General features: G+C 35.8%; 1 long non-coding RNA gene across 40 annotated transcripts in view; it reads left to right on the forward strand.

Moving 5' to 3' along the window:
* The window catches only part of LOC110352930 (uncharacterized), a 237964-nt gene that overhangs the window by 126021 nt on the left and 98933 nt on the right, over positions 1-13010 (forward strand). For 34 of the 40 annotated variants that reach the window (XR_011809464.1, XR_011809463.1, XR_011809462.1 and 31 more), the window contains 4 exons: positions 30-143; positions 243-356; positions 5394-5494; positions 8306-8398. This is a non-coding gene — a long non-coding RNA (uncharacterized lncRNA). Of the gene's footprint in view, positions 1-29; positions 144-242; positions 357-5393; positions 5495-6253; positions 6394-8302; positions 8399-13010 lie in introns of all 40 variants that reach the window. The other 6 variants (XR_011809482.1, XR_011809493.1, XR_011809494.1 and 3 more) reach the window with 4 other exon arrangements.

The following is a 13010-nucleotide window of genomic DNA, read 5'->3' on the forward strand; positions in this document are numbered from 1 at the left end:
ATTTTTTAATCCTTTTTTTTTTTTCCTAGTCATTTTTCTTAAAAACGGATTCCCTCCAACTGAAACACTGAAGGCAAACTTCCATGACAAGAGAAATCACTTATCAAAGAGACAAGACCAATTACTTGTTAAAACAAAAACAGGTAAATCCTACCGGGGCGATCCATTTCCATAATGAGGAATTTTGCCAGGTTATAATTGTGTGTGTGTGTGTTTATTTTTCTAATGATACTTTACATCAGAATTTCACAGGATCAAAGAATGGCTGAGGTTGTAAGGAATCTCTGAAGATCACTTTGTCCAACCCTCTTACTGAGGAGGATCATCTAGAGCACGTTGTGCAGGATGGCATCTAGGCAAGTTTTGAATATCTCCAGAGGAGACTTCACAAACTGTCTGGGGAACCTGTCCCAGTGCTCTGTCACCCTCACAGTAAAGAAATGCCCTCTCATACTCAGCAGGAACCTCCTGTGCTTCAGTTTATGCCCTTTACCTCTTGTTCTCTTCCTAGGAACAATTGAAAAGAGACTGGCTCCATTCTCTTAACACTCTCCTCTCAGATATTTATACATATTGATGTGGTCTCCCCTCAGTCTTCTCTTTTTCTTGGCTAAACAGGCCCAATTCTCTCATCCTGTCCTTCTACAACAGGTGCTCCAGTCCTCTAATCATCTTTGTAGCCCTCCTCTGGGTTCTCTCCAGTAGTTCTATGTTCCCCTTGCACCAAGGAGCCCAGAACTGGACACAATACTCCAGGTGTGGCCTTACCAGGGCTGAGCAAAGGGTGAGGATCACCTCCCTTGACCTGCTGGCAACACTCTTCCAAATGCACCCCATTTAATTAAATGCTCAACTTTGCTGTCCTTGCCTTTTCTAGAATATCTCCTAAAATCTTTCCTTTCTTCACATTCTGGTGTCTTAATACTGTAAAAATTGCCTCAGTATGACATACATCTCACACATAAACTGTTCCAGTTAATGCTCAAAGAATTAAATGCAGCTAAACAAGATGAAGGTGATTATCTAACTATCTGCAGAATAATAAACAAACTGCAGTACTTTGATATAAGATTATTTTACCTTAAAAAAGGTGAGTATGAAGGTTGACTAAATTCTAAGATTAAGGAAGACCACTCATTCTCATTCATAAACATATACTTAATCCATGCAATACCAAGCAGTATAATAATATCAATATTATTAAGAGTAGGTTCTTTTTAAGGTCAAAACGATGTATCTTTCTTCTCTTCTACTTTTTAAAGATTTTCTGGAATTTCAAAAGAACCTATGAGATTTAGCAATAATTACCCTTTAAAAGGTATTTGGATTTGGGAGTTTACTTCCTCTAAATTCTTTCAAAAATACAAGCTGTTATTAATAAATTATAATCCAATGCTTGTAATGTTACATCAGACTTCAAGTTTTTTAAGTCCAGAAGACCATATGGGTACTGTGGTACTGTGTACTCAATCACGTCTAGTGATTTCTAGTTTTTGTTTGGTTGGTTGGTTTTTGTTTTTGTTTTGTTTTGTTTTGTTTTTTAGTCGTGAAGGTTCACTGATGCTGGCTATTCATTCTAGAAACTCAAAAAGAGGGAGCACTCATTAACGATTGAACTACTTTATTAAATGACTAAGCACTATAGTGATAATCCGATTTACATGTAAGTGTAAAAATACTAATAAAGGGAGATTTTATTGATTTCATTATATCTAGTTCTTCAGATCTAAAGGATTAGGAAGAACAAACTACACTGCAAATAAATAAGAAACATATCACCTCATTATAAAATATTTTCCGTAAGTAATTAAGAAATCATGATAGTTTGGAGACATTCAAATGCCTTCATAATTAAATCTGTGCTAATATGAAACCCATATGAAGCCCTGTTTTAAGCCCCTTGTATCACTTTCCTAAAGGAAACTGCTTTCACCAGGAAGTGGCTAGATTTATTGTGGAGACAAAGCAAAAAAATATTTCAGGAATATCTGTTAAATGCTTTAGCAGTTAAAACATGCTCAACAGAGTTTAAAGAGTAATCCCTCAGGTGTGTGCTTTATGCTTTAGAGACGTTCCTTGAAGCAATACCCAATCAATTAAAACAAACAAAGAAACACAATACCTTTCATTAGGTTTCTCAGGTTAGCTTTCATGGACAACAGTTGTGAATACAGTATCGCATTCTGTATGATATTTCTGTGATGCAGGTAATTATTTTGTTGAGACAGGTCCTGCAAATATTTCCTCACTATGATTGTTACCAAATTCTAGATGCCTGCTGCCTTCTAGAATAAACATATGGCAAGAAAGCTGGTGGAAATTTTGTTTTATATTCAGTGTAACAGGGTAACAATGGTAACAGTTGCCACTGTTCAAAGGGAAATGACTGATTCAAAACAAAACCTTAACCTGGCAACCTGTCAGAGTGAGACAAGCAGTGATGCCAGTCAAAACAGCAAAGGCTGTACTGTTCCTCCTCCCTCAGTCTTTCTCCTACTATGAAAGGCTGTATTATGTTTACAGTGTTTATTTTATCTCTGAGCATTTTGCTGATGCAGTGCTTCAGTGCTTTTTTCATAGTCATTTCCTGCTTTTAGGTAAAATGCTTTAAAAAATTATCTGTTTTGTCTGTTGCTGCTGTGCCTGCATTGCACTTTGATACCCAAAGTTTCACTGTCTGTTTCTTAAAGCTTCAGCTTTGGCTGGAACTGGAGAAGCTACTCTGAGAGAGGGGTGGGATGTAATTGCATCATGTTGGGAACAGGTTAAAGAAAGAGCTGTGACAGCCCAACAGCTGCAGGGTAAACTCTGGCTAGGCATCTGACATCTGGCAGCATCTGGTGAGGCATCTGACAAACCTTCTCATCCTCTAATGTTCTAGGTCAAATGGGGACAGAGAGAGGTTTTGTGTAGGGTGGGACTGCAAGCTGAGCAGCTGAGTTTTTTAGTAAGGTATTTCAAGTCCAGCAGTCTGGCCACACAGATCTGGTAATACTTCAGGACAACTAGTGAGCTACCACCCTGGGGTACCTCAGGTCTGAGACCAAGGAAAAAATGGCCAAAACCATACTCTTAAATTGTCTAAGAGCAGAATAACAACATTAAAATCAATCTTATCAACAGATCTTCTGTAGAATGTGAGCCATCCCATGATGACATTATTTAGACTGGACTAGACTGGATAATACCTTTAGTCCTTCTGACTAGATCCTGGACTGGAGGAGACATCTGCTGTCACCTAAATAGCATCCCGCACTGCAGTCTACTCATTATAGCAGACTCAAGCAGTGACTATAGCCCAGAATAAGAGATTAAAGAGGTGAGCATTGGACAGGTTTTCAAGCATTATCTCTTAAAAGCATTATCTCTTAAAAAATAAGGCTTTCCACATGTGTAAGAGCACCAATCAAACTGATTAACCAAAGAGAAACATAGATAAAACATTTGTTCATTGAAGCCAATACTTCCCAAATAACCTTCTCAAGTCAGGAAGAATCATAGCCAAACTGTGTATAAATCCAAAGGCCTGCCCTTTCCCTCCTCGCCTACCCCCGCCACCTCCCACACCTTGGTGAGTGACTTTGGCCGAGCATGAAGCAGAGAAACATTGACATTTCCTCTGTCAAAATATTATTCTGCCCCCACACATGTAGACAATCTTTTCAAAATATATCTGATTTTTATCTGCAAAACAACAAGAAAATTTCCTCACAAGAGGAAACTTTAAAATCAACTACTAAGAAAAACAGTTCATTTTAACCAGACTATTTACAAATCCAAATGGATCTGCCTGGCCAGAATACCAAGATGGAGGCAAATAAATATTTCTAATGCAGCTGTAGGGTTACAGATTTAATATGCTTATGCCTCATTTGGTGAATGTTGGTGTGTCTTTTGCAGCTACTGGTATCTTCCTGTCCAATGCATTTGCATGTCAGACCATAAACCTGAATAGTCTGTAAAAGGGAAAGTTAAGAGGGTGACTGCCAGATGTCATCATAGTTGTAGCTGTGAGGAAAAGATATTTTGAAAACTAACAGGGTACTTCCCTGATGTAGAAGCACTCTCTGTCATGATACTTTGTTAAGATGAAGGAGATCAGCCACTGGTACAAGGCTATCACCCAAGGTTGTCCACAGACATCTCTTTTTAAAGGCATTTCCCACTTTTCATTATATAGACAAAGGACAAGGGCTGGCACCAACCGAGAAAACATTTAAGCCTTTCAAGCTGTACTGATTTTATCCAGTAAAGGTACTGGCCACAAGTACTTGAAGGTTGTAAATTCAGAGTGTGAGTGAAAGAAACTATTTGATGGAGAGCCAGTGTCTCTGTCTTCCTATCCCCATTTTAGTTACCTCATTTTCAGCTGCAAAAGTTTTGCTTCATGACACAGCAATGGAGTGGTTACTTCTACCAGCCTTCCTGAACCTACCTTAAGGGTACTTGTTGGAGCTGCCTTTCTCCCTCTGTAGGCTTTATTGTAACAGCTAAGAAGGTTTTTTTCTAACAACTAATCTAAGTCTTCTGTCACACATGAAGCTGATTACTTCTTGCCATCCTTTGATGGAAACAGGATAAGTGATGACTTCAAAATTTGTAAAGTAAACATTGGTTGATGTTTATCATCCTGTCTTCAATCTTCTGTTTTTCCTGATAGACCATATTTTATAAATTTTCCCATTGTTCTTTGTTCTCCTCAGGACTCTTTCCAGTTTACCACATCTTTTTAAAGCTGAGAGACAAAAATAGATGTAGCTAAGGTTTTACCAGTCATTAGTAGAGTGGAATAATTTCTTTCCATGTTTTATGTAGAGTTTTCTTTTTAATAAACACAGAATTATATTCTTCTGTTTTGAAACCTTCATCAGCAGTTGACTCATATTCAGTCCAGAATCCAACATACCCGGTCCTTTTCTTTTTCCAGCCTTCCCCGTTTGATATTGTATATCTGAGTTTCTCTTCTAATACAGAACTTTATAGTTTATAAAATTTAATTTAAATGATTTTGTCTGTCTCCCTCCCCAGTTTATCACTTTTACTCTAAATCTTATTTTACAAATTGCTTGCAGTCTTCTGTGCTCTGCCCAGGTTTTAAGTGTTTCCCGTTCCACTGAGATATTAATGACTTTAACTCTTCTGAGATCTTTTCAAGCATATTCTTCCAGTTTGAAAATGAGCCATTGGGACTCACTTTTTTCATGCAGTTCTACACTGATCTTATAACAATAATATCTAGATTATATTCCACCAGTTTTCTTAGTGAATGAATTGCTCTTGATAGAATATTTGTAATTTTTGTAAGTTTATCCTTATTTATTTATTTATTTATTTATTTTTCCATCAAGTACAAGTATTCTAAAATAATTCTTCTTTTCATTTTACTCATCCAGTTTCCAAGCATCTTCAGCTTCCTGGATAAAATTCTTCAATTGTTGGTTAATCCAGTTCAACACATTTCCTTATGTGGTGAATAAGCCATTTCAAACTCCTGGTTGGTATTTGTTCTTTACTCGTTGACAAGCTGAAGGAACACTTTGTACAAAACGAAGTGTGTTGCTTCTAATAGTACATGCCTGTCTGTCACAGTATCTTGCTTATTCAATTAGGGGTATATAATTTTGGCTGGTTTACAATATTTTTTAATTGCATTTCCTTCATCTGATGTTTTTCATTGTTTACTTTATTTTCAAGCCTAGCACTTGAACTACTTATTTTTAAAATGGCCACTGCAGAATAAAACATTTCAACTTACATGTTTAAGGGAATAGCCTTTTTATTTATTTTCCTGATATATACAGCTTGAATTATTTCAGTATGTATGTATATATATATGGATGGATTTATTTTTCTATCTACTTAATTAATTTAGTCACAGCAGATTAGATGGAGCTGATATTGTATTTCTTCCTTAGCAACAGCAAACTTTCAGATTTTAGAAAGTTACACAAAAAAAGTGCGGTATTAAGATATGCTTAAGACAGAAGGATCTACCTATTACTGATTTCTGCAAGTCTTACTTTTCTTAGTTCCATTTAAGCTATGGGATAAACAGCTGTTGACTTCAGTAGTGCTAGAATATTTTACATTTTTGTACCTATGTCAACTAATTTATTTATTTTTTTTTGGTATTTTTTTTTGTTGGACTTCTGTTGAACAACGCATTACTATGCAGTATTTTGAATAACTGGATAGGGCCATTAATATAAATAAAATCATGCACAGATGGTCTAATACAGAGTATTTTTTTCAGCTCCTAATTTTAATGAAGGTTATCTGATATATAGAAAAATACTTCTACGGTGGCTGCATTAATAACTCACTGCAAATACACTTGGACAAGAGAGAGTACTGTCTACTGGGTATTTTTGTCCTATATCATGTCTTTCTCAAGTAAGAAGATATAATCAGAAAAACCTTCATACTGTAGTGAAACCAATACCACTGACTAATGTTTTCTACTTTTAGTTAAACTATGGCTTTCAAGAAATGTATTTATGATATAATATGTGAGTTGTCTGATCAATTGAAATCTACCTGCTTAACAGACATTAAAAATCATGAATCAAATTAGTCTTAATACAAATATGAGAGCGTTTCTCTTAATAATATATTATTGTTTCATTTTTCTTGCATTCTAATTTTTAATTTTTTAAAACATTTTCTTCGTATTACTAAGACTGTTTCACAGCTGCAACTACTAGATATTTAATTATTATTTTATTTGAAATGAATTTTATGTACTTTAATAATCAACAGGACTCTAAGAGATAGAGGTTGAAGGAAAACATGATTTGTTTTGTGAATCATTCCATAGCCATAACAGTTTCTTTAATTATTATCTTATTGTCAAGTATCCTTATAGGGAATTTTTACATTTTCTGAAATTAATACATGTTTTGTCTTTGTGCTTTACTTTTGTGCTTGCAAATCAGTCTTCATTTGATTTTGAATAGTTTTTGTATTCCCTGAATTTAAAAATCTATGCAAAAGAATATGAACCACAGTTGTGAGTTGTCAGGCACTAAATAAGAGCCCTCTCCTGTTTAAAATATCATTTTAATGATGTCTTATGGTTTAAAAATTATTATTTTTTTCCATATTCAATATTTATTGAATTGAGCTGTTTTCCAACAAAACAGTGTTATATCAGCTCTGTTACAGGTAATGAATCAGATTCACTAGATATACCTGAATAAGACAAAGGAGTTGAAAAAGCCAGTATTCCAAGATTCTTTTTGTCCTAGTTTTTAAAGTACATCAGTCTCAGAGTGTAATCAAAATTAGAGATTCCTACATTCTTGCAACATCTCATATCAGTTTTCAAAAATGTTGTGCCTACAGTATTTATACTCTGCAATAAATATCTCCTTCTTCAATAATTTATAATACCCTTTTCTGTCCAGAACAGGCTATTATTTCAATAATTGTATATCACTTGTTTTTTTATGATGCCCTAATTGTTTTTAATTTAAATTGTATTGTTAGGTAAAGTGTTTTGTTTGTTTGTTTGTTTGTTTGTTTTCAGAATACATTTATTTTCTTTGATATCTGACATTATCCTAATGATAGCCTCAAGGTCCTGTGTTTGACTAAGTGATTGTGCTGAAACTGGAGGCTAAGATCAGAAGAGGCTTCCTAAGCCATAATTCTAGTAATTGAGTCTGTGTATGTAATATGTATTGGCAGAACAGAATGAGTAATTTTGAAATGAATAATTTATCTGATAAATGTAGATTCTCACTTCAATATATTATATAAACAAAGCAGTTTGAATTATTCATTATTCTGATTTAACCAATTTTTGTAATCAGAAAATTACTCTAAATTTGATTGATAACGATAATTTCCCTGGGAACACTGACTCAGTAAGATCTGAAAATGAAGTGGTGATGTTTAACTAATTAGAAAATTTCTGGTAGACAGTAAACAGTTTCTGCTACCAAATTGGATAAATTTTTGAGCACCTGGTACTGTTGTTCATCATGTAGTTTTAAAATATGGTTCCTATGAATATTTGTGCATTGATTCAAAAGCTCACTTATTTGTACCATATGATTGGTTGAGCATTCATGGAAAGCACGTATAAATAATATCTGACCAGTCAAAGTAAATTTGTTTAAAAGTACCTGTGAAGAGAAAATCAAGTTTACATTATTTGACTGAGCTTATAAATTGTGTGATTTATGGCTTAATCCTATTCTGATTCATGTTTACTCACCTCAGTGGATGAAGGCTTTGTACCATGTACAGAGCTGTTTGGGCATATGGAAGATTCTGACACAGCTTTCTGTTCTCCAAGCAGATGCAATACTGGTTGAACCTTGGCCTTGGCTCTTCTCCTCCTGCACCTTTGAGTTGCATCAGTAGAAAACTGGCTGTCTGAGAGTTATCCCAGGTGAGGTATCTCTGTAGCATGTTCATGCTTTTCCTTCCGTGGTATGTAGTTTAAGATGGTAAATCAAAAATCTTGCTGTCCTCAGAAATGAGCAGCAATTTATTGTGACTGCTAGGAATTTTCTCCCATGATTATAGATAGGAATGACACCTGTGGTTCTTTCTTTTGCCTGTACGAGAAGAAGGCGTGAAGGTTTCAGGTCATGACAACATTTGCATGACCTTCAAGGAAGAAAAAAGGGGGGGGTGAATTCCAAGCCCCAGGAATTTGTTTGCAGTAATTAGATTGCTGAGAGGGATTTTTACTCCACTGGTGTTAGCTTTCCTAAGTGAACACTATATATAGCAGATAAAAACAAAATTTCTAAAAGTAGGAACTGCTATCTGGAAAAGTTATAAGTGCAATACAGTCTTTAGCTTTTCAGACATAGGTCAAATAAGAAGCTCTTCAGAACTTAGTGAATAGAAAAGAGTAAGTGCAAGATTGCTAAAACATTATGCTGGAAATCATATTCATGAGGAAAAAAGAATAGATTTCTATCCAACCACATAATTTCATACTTCACCTTCTCTTAGTATTAATGGGAACATTAGGACTGCTTCCAAGAAAAAGGTAAACTTTGGGGTCGTTGAAAGTTTATTTAGGGTGAGACAGACATACTAAAGCCCAGTGAAAATTTTAACATTAATAAGGGAAGAAAGTCAAACTCAGTTTTTGGTGACTATTTTAAGAATTTCACCTGAGGTCTTCAGACCTCACTGCCCCTCTCAGTATTGTTAGTGTCTGATGAAAATGTGTTTTCAATCTCTGGCATTCCAAGACTGAAAGTAAATAATTCTGTCCTTGAACCATAGTGCAGATTAATTACTAGCTGGAAATTGTTCCTCTTGAACAGAGAAAATGAAAGTTTTTAACAAAGAGAATATTCATTAATCTTGTGAGATGTTTTTTTTGGAAGACTTCTGAGGGGAAAAGCACTAACAAGCTTTAGATATAAGGCCAAATTTTCTGTATACTTGTATATCACATGTGTCCCAAACAAGATGTTATAATAGCTGTGTGTCCTTGTAATGTCGAGTGAGATCTTTGGCTACAATGAAGACAGAATATTTGCTTGGAGAAGTTAAAGCACTAAATAAGTATTTTTGGACTGACCCAAACAGCTTTGTTTTAACAAGACACTTAAAATCAGATACTAGCAGTTTGAAGAAAATGATTTAAAGAAAGACAATGGAAATATGCAATAAAGTAGACAGACATGCATCACTTTAAGGTTGTATAATTAAAATATACGTTCTTTATCAGGAAGTTTAATCCATATAGGAGGCAGATGGGCAAAAATAGATGTGTATACGGGTACCTTTATTACAATTTCTTAGATTTTGTACTCAGTGTAATTTAATTGTGTTACTTCAGCATTAGGTGTGATGGGAATGATTGCAGCACTGGCTTACTTGGAGCACAAGGTGTGCTGCTCCAGCTTACCAGCTTGGATGGTATACTCTGTGTCATCTATTTGACATGGTCTCCTTCTTGGGCAGAGTCAACTCTTGCCACTGCCTGTAGCCACACATCACTTCTGTAGCCAAGCAGCCCCAGGCTGGTTTGTCATGCCTCTGCTCAGAGGCTAAGATGTGGGTGATTCTGTCCAAGGGACTAAGGAAACGTCTTTTCTGTTCCTCACTTTGTTTCATGACTTCCATGTATAGCACAAGCTTGCTTGTGAGAGCTTGTCTGCACAATAATTTTGAGATAGTCTTCAAAACTTTAGCTTGCTTTATCCTTTAAATTCAAATGTGGTCTATGTATTATATGTGCTCTCTTTTGATCCATAGAGTATGTGTTTCTGTCATAGGTTGTAGGTGGTAAGCTTGATTCTTTAGTTACAGAGCAATGTCTTATGGGACCTTGGAGCAGTTTCTCTTATCAGCAAAAATTGTGAATATCCCACAAATACAGATGAACTGTGGAGAAGTAGGCTAAAGATCTTATTTTTTCATGTGTTCACTTAACAGTAGAATAAAATTAGATAATGTTTCTCTGTAATTGTGAAAAACACTTTTGACTTAAAGGAAAGAAACTCCTTCTGACAAAGAAACTCCGGAAATTGAAAAGTCTTCCTTTCTTGAATAACTCTAAGCTTGGTACTTTGGATCAGACAAATACTAGAATATTGTAGGTTGGGGAAATGAAGATTAGAAATAAGTTCTCCAGGGCTGCTACATTAAGTAAGACTTGATGAATGATTTCTGTCCTGTTTTATGGCCACTAGGACAGGGACTATGCTTGGCACTCCTTAAACATCTGCATTTTCCTTAGGTATATTGTGTGTGGCTGCACACCCCATGCAATAGGTACTTGGTCATTATGACCAGAATTAGCAGCAGAATTCAGGGTCACAGGTGAATCAAGAACAGTGTGAGGGTGTAAATGTTTGTGGAGACTTCCATCAAATAGTCATAATAACCAAACCCACATTCTTAACATTAACTGCCAGGTAACACTTGAGTTAAAGGAAGCATATGCTTGAAATGAATTTCTTGCTGCCATCTAGTGTCTAAAGGCAAAATGACAAGGAATTTTCTAGAGTTCCAAGTACTGATTTTACATTCAACATCAGGATATTCCTCATATTCCTCTTAATGTCTCAAGTGTAGACAAAGACCAGTCCTAATAGAAAAGTTTTTAAGGTTTACCCTTAAGAAGCATGGGGAAGTGTAATTAAGCTTGTGCAAGAGAATTTTGTGAATTTCCCCATGCAGAATCCCCTATTCCCAGCAGAATCATTTAATGAGGTACGAGAAGAAATGCTTAATAATCCTTACTTCCATGGTAGACAGGGAAGAGCCTGGATTTGCAATATTTGTCACCCTATTAATTTTCTCCATGAACTCAGCCATTGTACACGTTCTAGCAGTGTTGTACCATGCTCTAGAAAGACTGAAAAGGACTGTTGCCCCCATTGTATAGAACTTAATAGGAAAAAAGATGTAGCCTGCACTTTACAGGGTGGTCTAACTGAGACAGAGATGACATAATCTATTACATGAATTTTTAGATTAATTTCCCTCATTGTGCTTTTCTTCATTCTACCTGTTTTTGCTCATGAGCCTTTGCTTTCCTGTGCTCCTGTTTTTATATCTAGAAAGTACGAAACAATCTTTAACTCGTGCTCTTCTCAGCTGAACTATAACCTTTGGCTGATGGAAGAGGCTGTTACTCTGGGCTTCTTTGCAAGAAAGTGTCGTAATTTCCACTTGCCTTCTGAAGGCCAGCTGTCTTAAGACAAACAGGAGTTGAATGCAACTGTAACACTTCTTGTGGCAGGAGGTGTTTGCAGTAGTCTAGCTCTGACTTTTTGCTAAATTCTTACTGATGATTGTGATTATGAGGAACCCACCCCATACATCCTTGCACTTACACAGATGTTTATTGGAAACATCTGAAGAAACTCTGACACCCATATTTACAATATAATGAATGAAGACAGTGGTAATAGGAAAATATTGAAGAAAGACAATGCAAAATCACTCAAAAAGTGAGTAGATATTAAGAGATTTGCAAAGCAGGGAGAAAGGATGATTTTGCACTGAGAACAAGCATCCACTGTGTTCTCTGTTCCATGCTAACCTCCACAGCTAGATCATCTAATTCTTTAACAAATGTTTGACTTTCTTTCCAAGCTGTACCAGACCCATCATGCGTTTTCTTGCCAATGAAGTATCGTCGTGTCTTTTTGGGTCATTTTTTGAAGAGCCGCACTTACTATGCTGATTGAAAACCCAAATCTTTTTAGTTCTTATCTACTGAAGCCAGTGCTCTGTGAGAAATTGGTACACATCTTCCTCTTCCCTGTCAAACAAGTAAATATCTTGGGGGGTGGGTTCTTGGCTTGAAAAAAATGTTCTGTAATGTCAGTCAATGGAACTTAAAATGTTTAGCTTAATTCAGTGATGACTTAGGTCTGTTGACTTTAATGAAATTATGTCTGCATAGATGAGGGTTTGAATTATATAAGTGCAAAAAGCATCTCTTCATTCTGTAGGCTTTGGAAATGTTGTTGGCTTAAACCACTGGAACAAACTACCCGGGAGAGAAGTGAATTCTCTCTCTCTTGACATTTCTAAATAAGACTAAATGCCTTTATGGTAGACATATTTTATTCAAACAGAAATGATATGGCTCAGTGCAAAACTACCTGGATGAAACTCTGGCAGTATTATACAGTCAGATGTCTTTTTGGACTTCAAAATCTAGGGGTCTTCGATGTTTTCTGCCTTCTTTAATGCAGTTTCCTGTTGGTTATATTCATTGCTTCTTAACTAAGCCTGTAAACTTTTGGGGAGCCAAAACCTTTCTGTAAATTTGCCTGCAAAAGGACTGTAGAGAATCTAGTAAGTGGTTGAGGGGTACCTTCCTGTTGACAGTAATGCTGAATAGTTGTTGACATATTAAGGCACTAAAATCAGAAAATCATTCTCGAAAGAATGTTGAAAACTTTGTAATATGCTTAAGACATATTTACTTGTCTTGTCTTAAGTCGTAAGTCATGGACCATCATTTGGGTTTGGTGCTGACATAGCTTGAGGTGACTTCGAGGTGACTTTCAAGT

Source organism: Anas platyrhynchos, chromosome 5 (genome assembly GCF_047663525.1).
Source record: "Anas platyrhynchos isolate ZD024472 breed Pekin duck chromosome 5, IASCAAS_PekinDuck_T2T, whole genome shotgun sequence".
Taxonomy (NCBI): domain Eukaryota; kingdom Metazoa; phylum Chordata; class Aves; order Anseriformes; family Anatidae; genus Anas; species Anas platyrhynchos.